Below are 15,870 nucleotides of genomic sequence, written 5' to 3' on the forward strand. Positions count from 1 at the left end.
TCAACATAATAAAGGCCATATATGACAAACCCACAGCTAACACCATACATAACAGCGAGAGGCTGAAAGCCTTTCCTTTAAGACCAGGAACAAGACAAGAATGCCCAGTCTCCCCACTTTTATTCAACATAGTTCTGGAGGCCCTTGCCACAGCAATTAGACAACACAAAGAAATAAAGGGCATCCAGATTGGTAAGGAAGAAGTTAAACTGTCCCTGTTTACAGAAGACATGATATTGTACATAAAAAATCCTAAAGACTCAACTCCAAAACTACTAGATCTAATATCTGAATTCAGCCAAGTTGCAGGATACAAAATTAATACACAGAAACCTGTTGCATTCCTATACACTAATGATGAACTAGCAGAAAGAGAAATCAGGAAAACAATTCCATTCACAATTGCAGCAAAAAGAATAAAATACCTAGGAATAAACCTAACACCAAGGAAGTGAAAGACCTATACCCTGAAAACTATAAGACACTCTTAAGAGAAATTAAAGAGAACACTAATAAATGGAAATTCATCCCATGCTCTTTGCTAGGAAGAATTAATATTGTCAAAATGGGCATCCTGACTAAAGGAATCTACAGATTCAATGCAATCCCTACCAAAATACTGACAGCATTCTTCAACAAATTGGAACAAGTAGCTCTAAAATTCACATGGAATGACCCTGAATAGCCAAAGTAATCCTGAAAAGGAAGAATAAAGCAGGGGGGAATGTTGCTTCCCAACTTCAAGCTCTACTACAAAGCTACACTAATTAAGACAATTTGGTACTTGCACAAGAACAAACCCATTGACCAATGGAACAGAATAAAGAGTCCAGATATTAATCCAAACATATATGGTCAATTAATATACAATAAAGGAGCCATGGATTACAATGGGGAAATGACAGCCTCTTCAACAGCTGGTATTGATAAACTGGACAGCTACACGTAAGAGAATGAAAATGGATTACTGTCTAACTCCATACACAAAAGTAAACTCAAAATGGATCAAAGACCTGACAGTAAGTCATGAAACTATAAAACTCTTAGAAGAAAACATAGGCAAAACTCTCTTGAATATAAACATGAACAACATCTTCATAAACATATCTCCACGGGCAAGGGAAACAAAAGCAAAAATGAACAAGTGGGACTATATCAAACTAAAAAGCTTCTGTACAGCAAAGGACACCATCAGTAGAACAAAAAGACATCCTACAGTATGGAAGAATATATTCGTAAATGACATATCTGATAAGGGGTTGACATCCAAATTATACAAAGAGCTCAAGCACCTCAACAAACTAAAACCAAATAAGTCAATTAAAAAATGGGCACAGGATCTGAACAGACACTTCTCCAAAGAAGAAATTCAGATGGCCAACAGGCACATGAAAAGATGCTCCACATCACTAATTATCAGAGGAATGCAAATTAAAACCACAATGAGATATCACCTCACACCAGTTAGGATGGCCAACATCCAAAAGACAAACAACAAATGTTGGTGAGGATGTGGAGAAAGGGGAACCCTCCTGCACTGCTGGTGGGAATGTAAACTAGTTCAACTGTGGAAAGCAGTATGGAGGTTCCTCAAAAATCTCAAAATAGAAATACCATTTGACCCAGGAATTCCACTCCTAGGAATTTACCCTAAGAATGCAGGAGCCCAGTTTCAAAAAGACAGATGCACCCCTATGTTTATCGCAGCACTATTTACAATAGCCAAGAAATGGAAGCAACCTAAGTGTCCATCAGTAGGTAAATGGATAAAGAAGATGTGGTACATATACACTATGGAATACTATTCAGCTATAAGAAGAAAACAAATTCTACCATTTGCAACAACATGGATGGAGCTGGAGGGTATTATGCTCAGTGAAATAAGGCAGGAGGAGAAAGACAAGTACTAAATGATTTCACTCATCTTTGGAGTTTAAGAACAAAGCAAAAACTGAAGGAACAAAACAGCAGCACAATCACAGAAGCCAAGAATGGACTAACAGTTACCAAAGGGAAAGGGACTAGGGAGGATGGGTGGGAAGGGAGGGATAAGGGGAAAAAAGGGGGCATTACTATTAGCAGACATAATGTAGGGGGGATATGGCAAGGGCTGTACAACACAGAGAAGACAAGTAGTGATTCTATAGCATCTTACTATGCTGATGGACAGTGACTGTAACAGGGTATGTGGTGGGTACTTGATAATGGGGGAATCTAGTAACCACAATGTTGCTCATGTAATTGTACATTAATAAAAAAAAATACATCAAGAGGATTATTCATCATGACCAACTGTGACATACTCCAGGATGCAAGGATATTACAGTATCCACAAATCAATGTGATACACCATATTAACAAAAGGAAAGATAAAAAACCACATGATTATCTCAACCCATGCTGAAAAAGCATTTGACAAAGTTCAATATTCACTGATGATAAAAACTCTCAACAAAGTGGGTGTAGGGGGGACACACCTCAACATAATAAAGTCCATGTACAACAAACAGCCAACTTCATACTCAATGGCAAAAAGCTGAAAGCTTTTCCTCTAAGATGAGGAACAAGACAAGGATGCCAATTCTCACAACTTTTATTCAACATAGTACTGGAAGTCCTAGCCATGGCAATCAGACAAGATAAAGAGATAAAAGGCATCCATACTGATATGGAAGAAGTTAATCTATCACTATTTGCAGATACAGAATATTATAGATACAGAAAACCCTTAAGACTCCATCACAAAACTACCAGAATAAATGGATTCAGCAAAGTCACAGGATACAAAATCAATATACAGAAATCTGTTGCATTCCTATATACTAACAGTGAACTAGCAGAAAGAGAATTTAAAAAAAAATCTCACTTAAAATTGCATCAAAAAGAATAAAATACCTAGGACTAAACCTAATCAAGGAGGTTAAAGATTTGACTCTGAAAACTATGACACTGGTGAAAGAAACTGAAGACACAAGTAAATGGAAATCTATCCCATGCCCATGGATAGGAAGAATTAATATTTTCAAAATGGTGGTCCTGACCAAAGCAATTTACAGATTCAATACAATCTCTATCAAAATATCAATGGCATTTTGCAATGAACTAGAACAAACAATCCTAAAATTTACATGGAACTATAAAAGACCCTGAGTAGCCAAAGAAATCTTCAGAAAGAAGAACAAAGCTGGCAGTATCATGCTACCTGATTGTAGCTTATTCTACAAAGCTATAGTAATCAAAACAGTATGGTACTGTCACAAGAACAGAGCCACAGATCAACGGAACAGAATAGAGAGCCCAGAAATAAACCCATGAGTATATGTCAATTATTATATGACAAAGGAGGCAAGAATAGACAATGGGGAAAAGACAGTCTCTTCAATAAATGGTGTTGGGAAAACTGGACAGCTACATGAAAGAGAACAAAACCAGATAATTGTCTTACACCATTCACAAAAGTAAACACTAAATGGATTAAAGATCTAAATCTAAGACAAGAAACCATAAAACTCTTAGAAGGAAACATAGGCAAGATCTCATGAACATTAGCATGAGAAATTTCTTTCTGGATACATCTCCCTGGGCAATGGGAATAAAAGCAAAAGTAAATAAATGGAACTACATTAAACTAAAAAGTTTCTGCACAGCAAAAGGGTAACATACTATATGGGAGAATGAAACAGACATATCACATATATAAAGAGAATAATATCCAAAATATCCAAAATATATAAAGAATTCATAAAATTCCACATTAAAAAAACAAATAATCCAGTTTAAAAAAAATGGACACAGGACCTGAATACACATTTCTCCAAAGAAGACACACAGATGGCCAAGAGACATATGAAAAGATGCTAAACATTACTAATCATTAAGGAAATGCAAATCAAAACCACAATGAGGTATCACCTCACACTAGATGAAATTGCCACTATCCAAAAGACAAGAAATAACAAGTGTTGGTAAGGATGAGGAGAAAAGGGAACCCTCCTACACTGCTGGTGAGAATGTGAATTGGTTCAGTTACTGTAGAAAACAATACAGAGGTTTCTCAAAAAATTAAAAATAGAAATACCACATAACCCAGAAATTCCACTTCTGGGAATTTACCCAAAGAAATCAAAATCACTAATTTAAAAAGATATATGTATAGCTATGTTCTTTGCAGCATTATATACAATAGCAAAGATATGGAAGCAACCCAAGTGCCTACCAATAGACAGATGGATAAAGAAAATGTGGTACATATACATAGTGAAATATTACTCAGCTATAGAAAAGGAAACCTTGCCATTTGTGACAATATGAATGAAGCTAGAGAGTATTATGCTAAGTGAAATAAGCCAGGCAGAGAGAGACAAATGCCATATGATTTCATTTACATATGCATTCTGAAAAACGAACAAAAAAGAAATAGACCCACAAACAGAGATATCAGATTGTTAGTTACCACAGGGAAGGGGGGAAGGGGATAAGCGAAATAGGTGAAGGGAATAAAGAGGTACAAACTGCATGTTATGAAATAAGTTAGACACAGGAATGGAAGTACAACTTAGAGAATATAACCAATAATATTGTAAAATCTTGGTATGATAATAGAGTAACTACACTTATTGCAGCAAGTGTGTAGAAATGTATATAATTATTGGGTCACTATATTGTACATCTGAAACCCACATCATTTTGTAAATCAACTTTTTTGCAATATAAATATAAAATACTTCTGTAAAAAAAAAAAAGAAAATGACAAAACATTGCTGAGAGAAATTAAGGGAAGAGGTTTAAGGATGAGAAGATTCAGTATTATTGAAATGTCTGTGCTCCACAAATTGAAAAAGAGGTTCACCGAAATCCCAGTCAAAAATCTAGCAGGCTTTGGGGCGGGAGGTGGGGGGGACAAGTCAATTTATTTGATTTATATTGATTTAAATTTACATAAAAATGCAAAGGATCTATAATAGTCATAACAATTAGGAAAAACAAGAACAAAGTTGAAGGAATTAACTGATTTCAAAACTTACTATAAAGCTGAGGTACTAAGAGTGAGTGAATAACTGGCATAAAAACAGACAAACAGGCCAGGAATAGACTCACACAAATATGGTCAATTAATTTTCAACCAAGACACCAATTCAGTTCAATAGGGAAACTTGTTTTAACACACATATACAGCAGAGGGCTCAAAAGTTACATCTTATTTCACATACAAAAAAATTAAAGGTAGGTTATGAGCCTAAATGTCAAAGATAAAACCCTAAAACATCCTTAAATAAATATAGAAAAATATAGTCTCAATACTGGATAAGAAAGAATTTCTCAGATAACAGTAAACTTCTATCCATAAAAAATGATAAATTAAGACTTAAAATTAAACTTTCTGCTCATCATAAAACAGAAGATTTTATCCTAATTTCATGTGTATATGTATTTATTATTTAAATGCATATTTAATAAGACAATAAAAAGATAATTCAATAATTTAGATAAACAGTCAAGACTTAAAAAAGAAACTCTACAGAAAAAGATATATGAATGGCCAATAAGTACATGAAAAGATGCTCAAAATCATCAGGTAAAAACAAATTAAAATAACAGTGAAATAGTATTTCATATTCAACCCACCAGAAGAGCTAAAATTAAAAACCTGACAATACCAAATGCTATTAAGAATGTGGAACAACTAGAACCCCATAAATTGCTGATCCAAGTATGAAATAGCACAATCATTTTGGAAAAAAGGTTTGGTACTTTCTTATGTAGTAAAACATACATCTGCTCTATGATCCAACAATTCTATTTCTAGGTATTCACCCAAGAGAAATGAACACTGTATGTCCACAAAAATGGCTTTATAAGAATGCTCATAGTAGCCTTACTCATAACTGCCAATAACTAGAAACAAATCAAATCTAAAGAACAGTTAAGATCTGTGCATTTTATTGCTGCACATATTCTGTAATACAAAAAAAATTTTTTTAAGAAGAGAGTATAAAGGTATAAAAGACAGATGGAGTAATCCTCCCCTGCTCCACTTTTTGGCTTCTGCATACTGGAAACAATAAAGACAGAATGAGAGACATCTCAGAAGGGTGGGAAGATTTGTGCTGGTGAGATAGAGAGCTAAAGGGTGTTTGCAGGCAAAGAAAAAGCAGAAAGAGATAAAGGGTAGGAGAGAATGGATGACATGACCAGAGGATTAACATCTATAGAAAGCAAGAAGACCACAGAGCAGACAGGCCAAAGAGGCTAACTGGAAAGGGGCAGGACACCATAAAGCATGGAGATATGTATGGACAACAGAGGAAATGATGGACCTGGGGTACTGGGAAGCAGGTTTATTCTGCAGCAGGCTGCGTCCATGAGCTTGCTGTAAAGCTGTCTTTAATTCCTTCCTCTCTCTTAACCAATAGTCAATCAATTACTACTGATCCTAGGTGCTTTCAATTCCCTTGTGCCATCCAAGGAGAACCTTGAGTTATTACTAGGCAATGACTATCACACTTGCCTAAAATAATGAGAGAATATCTGGCAAACAGCTAGAATCTCTTGAATGATGTATGTGTTGTGTCAAACCTGGATTAACTTTCATAAAGTAGTTCGCAAGGACACATCTGTTTTCTGCTCTTTATATGACTTGTTTGGCTACTTTTAACAAATAGCTATGCATCTGGGCCTTTATTTACTTATACTTAAAATGGAGATATTATAGACTAATAAATATTAGACTCTTTAGATTAGCCAAACATTATAAATATGGCACATGCTCTTAGGTTAATTTCTATCCACCAAGAGATGGAACTTAACATTAATAATAAATCATCCAATAAAGGAGCTAATTCACTTCATACGGAGTAGTGAATTACACTCACTAGAGTTAGAGACAAGAAATTATCCTCCACGAGCTTGAGCAAGTCTGGTTACTATAGAAGCTACAACTTAGACTTTATTTTCTCTGTATGTTTGAGTACTCTGAAAACTACACGATTTTACCCTAATTCAAATAATTTAAAATGCCTAAATAACTGTTAAGTTTAAATATCATCTGTCTTCTGAAGAAGGAGAATTCTATCCTAAAATGTTTCCACCAGAGTGAATTAAGTGTCATCACTGCTACCATGTCATTCTTTTTCTTATCTAGCAAAGTTACCACTTTCAAGATAACTGGTAACTTTGTTGTTAGTCTTAGCTATAATACTGTACTTTACAAAATCCAAAATTCCTAAAAACAGTCTGTGAATCAACTTTATCACAGACTTCCACAGAATGGAATTTCAGTAATAGACAGCCCCTGACATATGATGGTTCAACTTACAATTTTCCGACTCTACAATGGTGCAAAAGCCATACACATTCAGTAGAAACTACTTTGAATTCTGAATTTGGATCTTTTCCCAGACTGGCAGTGTATGGTGTGATCCTCTCTCATGATACTGGGCAGTGAGCCGCAGTTCCCAGTCAGCCTGGCAAGCACTAGGGCAAACAACTGATACACAGAAAATCATTCTGTACCCATATGACCACCCTGTTTCTATTTCAGTGCAGTGTTCAATAAATTACATGAGATAGTCAACACTTCATCATAAAACAGGCTTTGTGTCAGATGATATTGCACGGCTGTCAGCTAATGCACGAACTCTGCGCGTGGTTCAGGTGGACTGGCCAGTCTATGATGCTCGTAGTGATAAGGAAAATAACACTTTCAACATGACCGATACGGCTAACAGAAGAATCTCAGCCCCACCATCCCTGGGACCCTTCCAGCTTCTTTTTCTGCCCTACTTGCCGAACATGCCAATATGCCACATACATGGAAATAGAAAAGTATAAATTGTTCCTCCTTGCCTGTGCTCAGGGCTCAGACCTTTGGAGATCACTCTCCTCTGAGCTCGCCAGTGTGAAATAAACCTCCCACCCTTCAAGACTTCCGAGTGCCACTTGGTTCTTCCATTGGGCCATCCAGTCCAGGTTCTGTAACAGTAGGTTAGGTTTATTAAATGCAGTTTCAACTTATGATAGGTTTTTTGGGAGATAAGCCCATCATAGATCGAGGAACAGTTGTATATTGGAATGGAAAGAACAGACAAGTAATAAGCTCAGAAATGTTCCTCTCATCAGGCAATCTTACACTGCATGTAGGAACAGCCCGTGGCTTCCCCACAGCAGAACAAGCCACTGACATCAAGCGATTAGTACTCTGAAATCATTCCAAAAGGCCTGTCAAAGTTACAATCGGCCAGCTACTAGGAATGCCAAATTGCCATGATAACGGTATTTTTTAGAGCTCCCCATTAGAGTCAGCTCAGGTTTACTATGAAATGCAAGAAAGCATTTCTGATGAGGTGGCTGCTGCCAATGCAGAAGCAGTTTAGGCCTGCTTCCAAATGTGGCACAGCACCGTCCCACTGGATGAGGCACTCGCTCAGACAGTATCCGCAGAAGCTGCATCTCTTCTCCCTTAAGGGGCTGGGAACCGTTCTGCTTTCTGGTTACTCTGGAAGCAGGAGGAATGAAGTGTCTTCCCCACCCCCAGCCCCCCATTAATTCTCCTTGCAAGTCATACTTGCTGAGGTTCAGGAATACATCTCTCAGGAAAACAGTCTTTCACATTGATATGTACAAATTGAAATGCCCGAGGCCAAAGAGTTACAACACAAACCAAAAGCAATATACTATACAAAAGCTCAACAAAGGCTACCAGTCCATCTGTCAGAGAAGCAGTCCTCTCACTGAATAAGAAGTGAGCTGAGCCTCTCTGAAACAGTAATTACAAAAACCAGTTATTTTCAAGTGTCCGGGAACTTCATGGTCATTGCCAGCTGACATTTACTGCCGCATATAAATGGCAGTGACTCCTCCATTCATAAATATTATTAAATACCAAAATGTTTTAATGTGATATATGCTACATTTATTCAATGTGCAAACTGTTTTCTTTTGCAAAAGCTCCAAGCAGGTAATGTTGGCCTTATCAAGAAGACAGCTATTCCCTGGAAAGGGGATTGTTAAAAGCAGCCAGCTCTCAGATGGAGGTCACAAAATAAACAGAATATTTGTAGTCAACCACTCAAGCAGAGAATAATAGTAATGACAATAACCTCTCCCACTTACGACACAGTACACTTTACTAGGGAGCATTTTTGCAGTCATTATCTCATTTGGGAAAATGGGCCAAGTCAATGCAAGCAGGAAGCATCCAGGCCCCAAACAGACTACATGGCCTTATAAAGGTCGGAGGAAAAATAGCGCAGTCCTCTGTCAAAGACTAACCAAATCAAAATAGTTGCATCTTCTGTTGCACTAAAAAAGCAGTTCAAAAACAGTAACTAAGAAGCTATTTTACAGATAGAGGATGTTCTCCAGATGGGAAAGCAATGCCCCGTGACTGCAGTTAGTGGAACGCAACATTCAAAAAATACAACCCAAAAAAGGAGTCTGGTAAAGAAAAATGGTAACTAGGAAACCAAACCACTTTCTTGTTTTCGGAAGCATTGACACTTATAGGAATGAGTTTACTTTGCCCTTCTGTATCCAGAAATAACCAGAAAGCAAACACAAACTCCTCCAAAAAGCACCATGACCCTGACTCTATTTTGTAAGTGAACCTGCAATGAAGTTTAGAGACCTGGTAATAAGACAGAGGGATCTAGCAAAGCAGAGAAGGCAGAAGAGAAATACTCAAGCACCCAGATGCCATTGTGCCTGACATGACAGATTTAACTGCCTTCCTTGCCAAGGAGGACATCCTTATACATATACCAGAGGAAGGATTACCCCTAAGGCAGTGATTCTGAGCTGTGGTTTCTTTTCATCTCTACGGGACTCCAAGAATTTCAAAGAATGCGACAAATTTTCAGATCAAAATTTTAATTGAACCAATTTATGGAGTATTTAGGTACCACAAAAATTTAATGTAAGAATGGTTGGAAATCACCTCTCTGGAAAGCAGATAACAGTATACCCCCTTATCTTGAAATATAAAGAGAAAATACCTTCTCATACTTGCCATGCCTCTAGAGAAATAGAGACCCTGGAGTATACATAATAGGAAGAAGATTCCATTTTTTTTAAGTGATCCACTTATTTCATAGTCTCCTCATAGAATTAATGAAAGAGGAATTCATCTGGTAGCAAATTAGAATGGCTGTTTTTAAGGAATGAGTGAACCTAATTTCACCCTGCAGTGAAGTCAGCAAGTCAGTCAAACTTTCTACTAACTGAGCATCTACTATGAAAAAAACACTGACAAGTTAGCTATTGCTTAAAAGCTGGCCTCAGACCTTGGTCAGCAAATGGTAACTACCTGGTTCGATTCAGGTCAACAATAACAATACAAAACAGCCAAAGGAGTAATGACAGAGTAAGACAGAGACCATGGATGCAGTCAGAGTAGGGGAGGGCCTCCGGAGGGGGCAGGGTGAGATATCTGCAGTCAGAGCAATGTAGCTACATGCAAAGAAACCCCCCTGCTAAAACTCTATGTTAAACATTGAACTCTAGAATCATTCTTCAGTAAAATCAGTTAATGTTCCCCAGATAAAGAAGAGTAGCACATGTTTTATTATGCTAACCATTTATAATCACACGTAAGGTTCACTTTAGCATACTAAAAGGCCCAGGCCTATGTGCTGTCTTTCCTCCTTCAGATCTGATGAAGTGATTTTGCAAACTGGGCAACTAATTTAGCAAGTAAGCCCAGGCACAGACAACACAGTAAAAGGCAGGAAAGATTCCACCTTAAAGATAAGATTGCATTTTAATGCCCAGGAAGTTAAGACGTTAGAAATTCTTAACTTACTCTTTAGCAAACAATACCTTGGCCCACCTTGGAGGCTGAGCAGGTGGCCTTGTTTCATATGCTCCCAGACCAAGATGCTGGTAACTCAGAGAGAAATTATCAGAAGAAGTTGCTTGTGTTAAGTTAATTCTAAATATTCAGAGACCACTTAACAAGTCCACACCCCTAAGTTTTTTTCATGTTCTAGAAAAATCCTCAACTGTCTATAAAACCCCCTAGACAAAGCACCACTACGGACTCTCTTGTCCCCTCCTGGCGTGAGCAGGGAGCTCTGTCCTTTCACTTTATCTCTAAATAAAAGCCTGTACCTTGCTCTCCTACCTTGACTGTTTGTGAAGCTCATTCTTCAGCTCTGCAAACAAGAACCCCGGCATCAAGAGTCAGCAATTTCTCTTTGGTACTTGACTTTTTAGATTACAAATTCCTCACCAGACCTCTTCTCTAATTTTTTTCCCAGATCAGGTCTACCATTTCATTCTTTCACCCCAACTTGATTTTATTCCCATCACCCACTTAGAATGAAGTGAAACCTATCTACCTCCCTCCCCACCCCTCTCTTTCTGTGTCTCTCTCTTTTCAAGAATGGAGATGGGGAGGGAAAAAGAGAGCCCAGTTTGAAGGAATGAGAATGAGGGCTGGGAGGCTAACTGAAAAAGACTTACCAAAGTACTTTCCAAAAAGAGATTACACTGGAATCTTATCTAAAACAAAAAACCTATCAGCCTGTCTGTGTCACAGAAGTCACTGAATGGCATCAGTAACCTGCTAACAGATAGCAGCAAAAAGAGTCCAAATCCAATAGAGGGTTCTTTATTATGGCATTAGTATTAGGACTACGGCAAGTGACCTGGAAAAAGTCCAATAGATACTATGTAAGAAAACCAACTGATACACAACTCCAGCATTGTGGCTGAAAAAACAAAATTTCAGAACTACAGAACATGATCGTGTAAAACCTAAATGTCCCATGAAGCCACCCATAAGTAAAACAGGAAAAGACAGGATGACTACTTATTAAAGACAATAATTTTAAAACAAATTAAAGTTTGCATTCTTCAACCATCTAAATACTAAGATCTCAATTTGCTGCTTAAACCTGAAAAAATATGACACCAATGAATCAGTTTGAGTGTTCGTCAACAATATAAACTTATGAAACTAAAACTCAACAGTATTTGCCTAAAATAATTCCAATCAGCCTCTCAGTGGGAGGGTTTGCAATTGCAAAGGGAAATCTATCAAGCTGCTGCTGTGTGACCCAAGAATCTTCAGAGAGTGCTATGTTCTTACTAACATTAACAGCTGCTAAAAAAGACAATCATTTAAAAATCCTCATTTTCTTCTAGGGGTAGAGTTTCCCAAAGAAGGCCAGGCTAAAATCTAAATGTATATACAGTCAAAAGTAAGTGTTACCACAAAATGAAGACTTCTTTTAAATAACTCTTGCACTGTCTACTTCCAAAAGGGGACAAGGGACAAAGTTCTCATCATTTGCTGTGTTTATGCCACAGTGGCTTCAGGACAAGAAACTGTGGGGATCATTACTGGCTGTGAGTAAACTGCAGTATTTCAAGAGTCTCTCCCCTGGCTTTAGTGCATCTGCATATCAATAGGTGTTTCCAAGGGGTGGAGAATATTAGCCATCTACATACCAATAGGTAATCACAAGGAAGTGCTAGGGTTTATCTAGAATGGAGAGGTTGGGTGGAGCTCCTGTATGTTGCAGCCAGGTCAAGAGAGAGATGGGGACGAATGCTTGCAAGAAATAAGTGGGTTTCTTAACTTTATTTCCCCTTTGACTGATTTCAGTTTTAGAGGTATTTTGCCCTGGGATCTCCCTGCTCCCCGGAGTTACACTGGCCAACTGTTTTAAGTGCATCACTGCCCATGGAGAATCCTCTGTTAAGGAGAGATGCTTAAAAGAGGCCCACTGGACATTAGGAGGACTGTGGCACACCAAGTTATTTTGAGCCTTGATTAGGAGGCCAGCAAACAAATGTTCAGAAACTATCAAAACATCACAAAGGACAAATACTTTCTCATCTAGGGGGGTGTCTGTTGCTTTCTTGAGTCTCTGTGGTATGATGATTTGAAAACCAGATTAGAAAAGGGACACCTAACCCTATAAACAAGGCTAATTCTACCTAACTGGTTTGAGAAACAAATTTTTTAAAAAGAGAGAGAGTGAGTGGGATGTTTTCATCAGGAATGAGCATTCATTCAGAACACTGAGGTTTCATTTCCACAAAGTTAGAAGGCATCTGCTACTGAGGGAGTAAGATAGAATAGGAACATAAAGCTCCCTTAGATATTTGTACACTCATTAAGAACTTTGAAATTCCTGACTAAGGTCTTGCAAATCACTGGACCCATTAACAAGCAGTATTGACTGCTGGAGGAAATCATTTACACAAAGTAATCCAGAAGCCATAAAGTGATGTTAAATTCCTGCTACAGATAAACCTTTCATGCCCCTCTGTTTAGGTATTGGCTAATGACCCATCATTTACACAATATGCAAACTAAGAGTAATACGGTTAGGTGATTTGTATTTAGCATGGAAGCATGGTCTCTTGGCTCCTAAATGCAAAAAGAGATTAAATGAAAGGTTAATTAGGTACTAAACAAGTCTTATGACAAACAGGATCACTGTTCTTAGTGAACAGGCACTTTATAAACACAGCCTAAGTTGCTAATACAAAGGTCTTTGTGATTTATGCTAGGGAAAAGAGCTTAACTAGCCATGTAATATGGAATTTTTATCAAGGGTTTTCATGAAATACTTTACCTTTCAACTTAACTCAGCAGATATGCTAACAGTAATTTTATAATTTGAACACTGGATTTTCAACAATTCCAATATGAACATAACAATGTCTAACAGCATTGAGACAGATGAACAAAGACAATCTCACATGCTTGTGCACTTACACCCCAGACACAACAGTTATGCCTGCAAAACACAAAATTACACAGTGAGCTATGGCTTTCTTCTACTTCCTGTGAAAAGATGATTCCTCTGAGATGCCCACTCATATATATTCCAAATGAAAATGAAGATTTATCCACATATTACAGTCAACTCACTAGTTGAAAACCTGGTCTTTTTGCTATGGACTGGATAAATGTACTTGTTTTTTCCTTTTTAGAACAGACAGAGTAAGACAGTAAATGCTGAGCAAGACCCCTAATGAACAATCAGAGAAAACAAGAAGGGGGAAAAAAAATCAAAAGGCTTACTTTCTATCTAAAAAAAGGCTTCATTTTGTCTTTATCCCTAAATGACCTATAAATGTCCTTCACTTTACAATGAATAGTTATTTTTAAAGTTTTTCCTATAAAATAAATTGAAACAAAGGCAACTGTTATTGAGTAAAGACAAAAACATTACTTTCACCCACTTCATTGCCAGGAACCTAACAGGCCTCTGTAAGTCACTGACCCATCATTTTGAGAAAGGGAAGAAAAGAGTATCAAAATTCCATCCTAAATAGAAGAGAGATTGATGAGAGGGACAAGTTAGAAAGAAGCAAAAGAGAGAGAATATAAGCCTCTAGGATTTCCCTTTAACCTCAGCTGTGTTGTGTGGGTTAGGCTGGGGCTCCAGACAGCCTCTGGATTTCCTTTTCCGCAAAGATATGGCTGGGAGAACGCCATGGAGCTGGGAGACAGGCCAACGGTACTACATTCTTCACAAAGGAAAGGATATAAAACCTGGAGGAATATTCTAAAACAAGCCTGCAAAATCAGCACTGCTTAGAAATGTCAAATATGCACTACTGCTTTTCATTCTATCTAAGGAAGAGATCTGCTCTCACAAATGTATATTTACCCTTAGAACACTTTCAAACTCAACAAGTCTCTCTTTCTGATTCCCTCAATCAGAATAAAGCATAGAAAACGTTTAGTAGCATTCCAGATAATTTGTGCCAGTTTAGATGATTCATGTACTGCTTTCCCAGACTAAATGGTCTATGGTCAAGTCAACAAGGGTGCGGAGAGCAAGGCCTAATTACAGATGTGAGTCACTGTCTAGAAGCTCCCTCAGCCCAACAGAGCAGCCCCCACAAAGGCACCATTTCATTTTGAGGTATATAGTCAAGCCATGTCTACAAATCCCTTTATATAAAAAATAAAGAAGACATCATTCCACCAGGAACAAAAATATCAGTTCACTGAATTGATTTTTCAAAGAAAATTTTCAACAGGGCTTCTCCCTTAAAACGCAACTGAAACACTGAAACTTTTAAAACAATAAAATGGATATAAAACATACTACAGGATTATAGCTTAGGTATTTTGCATTTGTGTCTGCATCTGGCCCCATGTACTACATGGCATACTATCTTGAACTCTGGAAAGTTCCCAGTGGGAGACATTTAGTAGCTCTTTCCATAGGAGCCTCATTAATTACACATAGTATTTACATTTACCTTCAGTTAAGAAGCATTACTAGAAATCATACTAAACATATGTGGTAAAAGCACAAAAAAAGTTGGAAAGAATAAAGACCAAACAAGGATAGTGGTTCCTCAGCATGAAGAAAGGGCACCAGTGTTAGGGACGATTAGCCTCGGTTTCAACTGTCCCACAGAATTGGTAAACACTCAGTTTCTCTGGTTTACTGGGGGAGAGTAAATGCAGGTATTTGTGATCTTGTTCCTTCTACTATTGCTTTTATATTTTAAATATTCATATTAAAATTTTTGAAGAACAAAGCGAACAAGGAATTACACGTCTGAGCACAGATTGCTCTAAGAGAACAGGTCCATCTACCCTGTCAACTACACACTTATTTATACATGGGGAGGATTTTCAGGCCAGTATCCAAGACCCTTCTCAGTGTTCAAAGTGCAAGTGGGTTGATTAAAAGGCAAAACCTTCTGGGGGGAAAAAAAGAGAATCTGAAAGCCATGTATTTTATTCTCTTGTCTTTAATTCTACCTCAGTGCCTATGAACTGATAGGAATGAAGAGGGTGCCAGTCAGCACCCCACCAGTTTAACTTAACGGTATTATTTTGCTTCGCTTTGCAATTATTCCCACATTCCCCAGGGAGAAGCTAATGGATTA

General features: G+C 37.6%; 1 protein-coding gene across 13 annotated transcripts in view; it reads right to left on the bottom strand.

Annotated features, from left to right (window-relative positions):
- The window catches only part of SIPA1L1 (signal induced proliferation associated 1 like 1), a 394,992-nt gene that overhangs the window by 182,296 nt on the left and 196,826 nt on the right, over positions 1-15,870 (bottom strand). The window lies entirely within an intron of this gene.

Source organism: Manis javanica, chromosome 8 (assembly GCF_040802235.1).
Source record: "Manis javanica isolate MJ-LG chromosome 8, MJ_LKY, whole genome shotgun sequence".
NCBI lineage: Eukaryota > Metazoa > Chordata > Mammalia > Pholidota > Manidae > Manis > Manis javanica.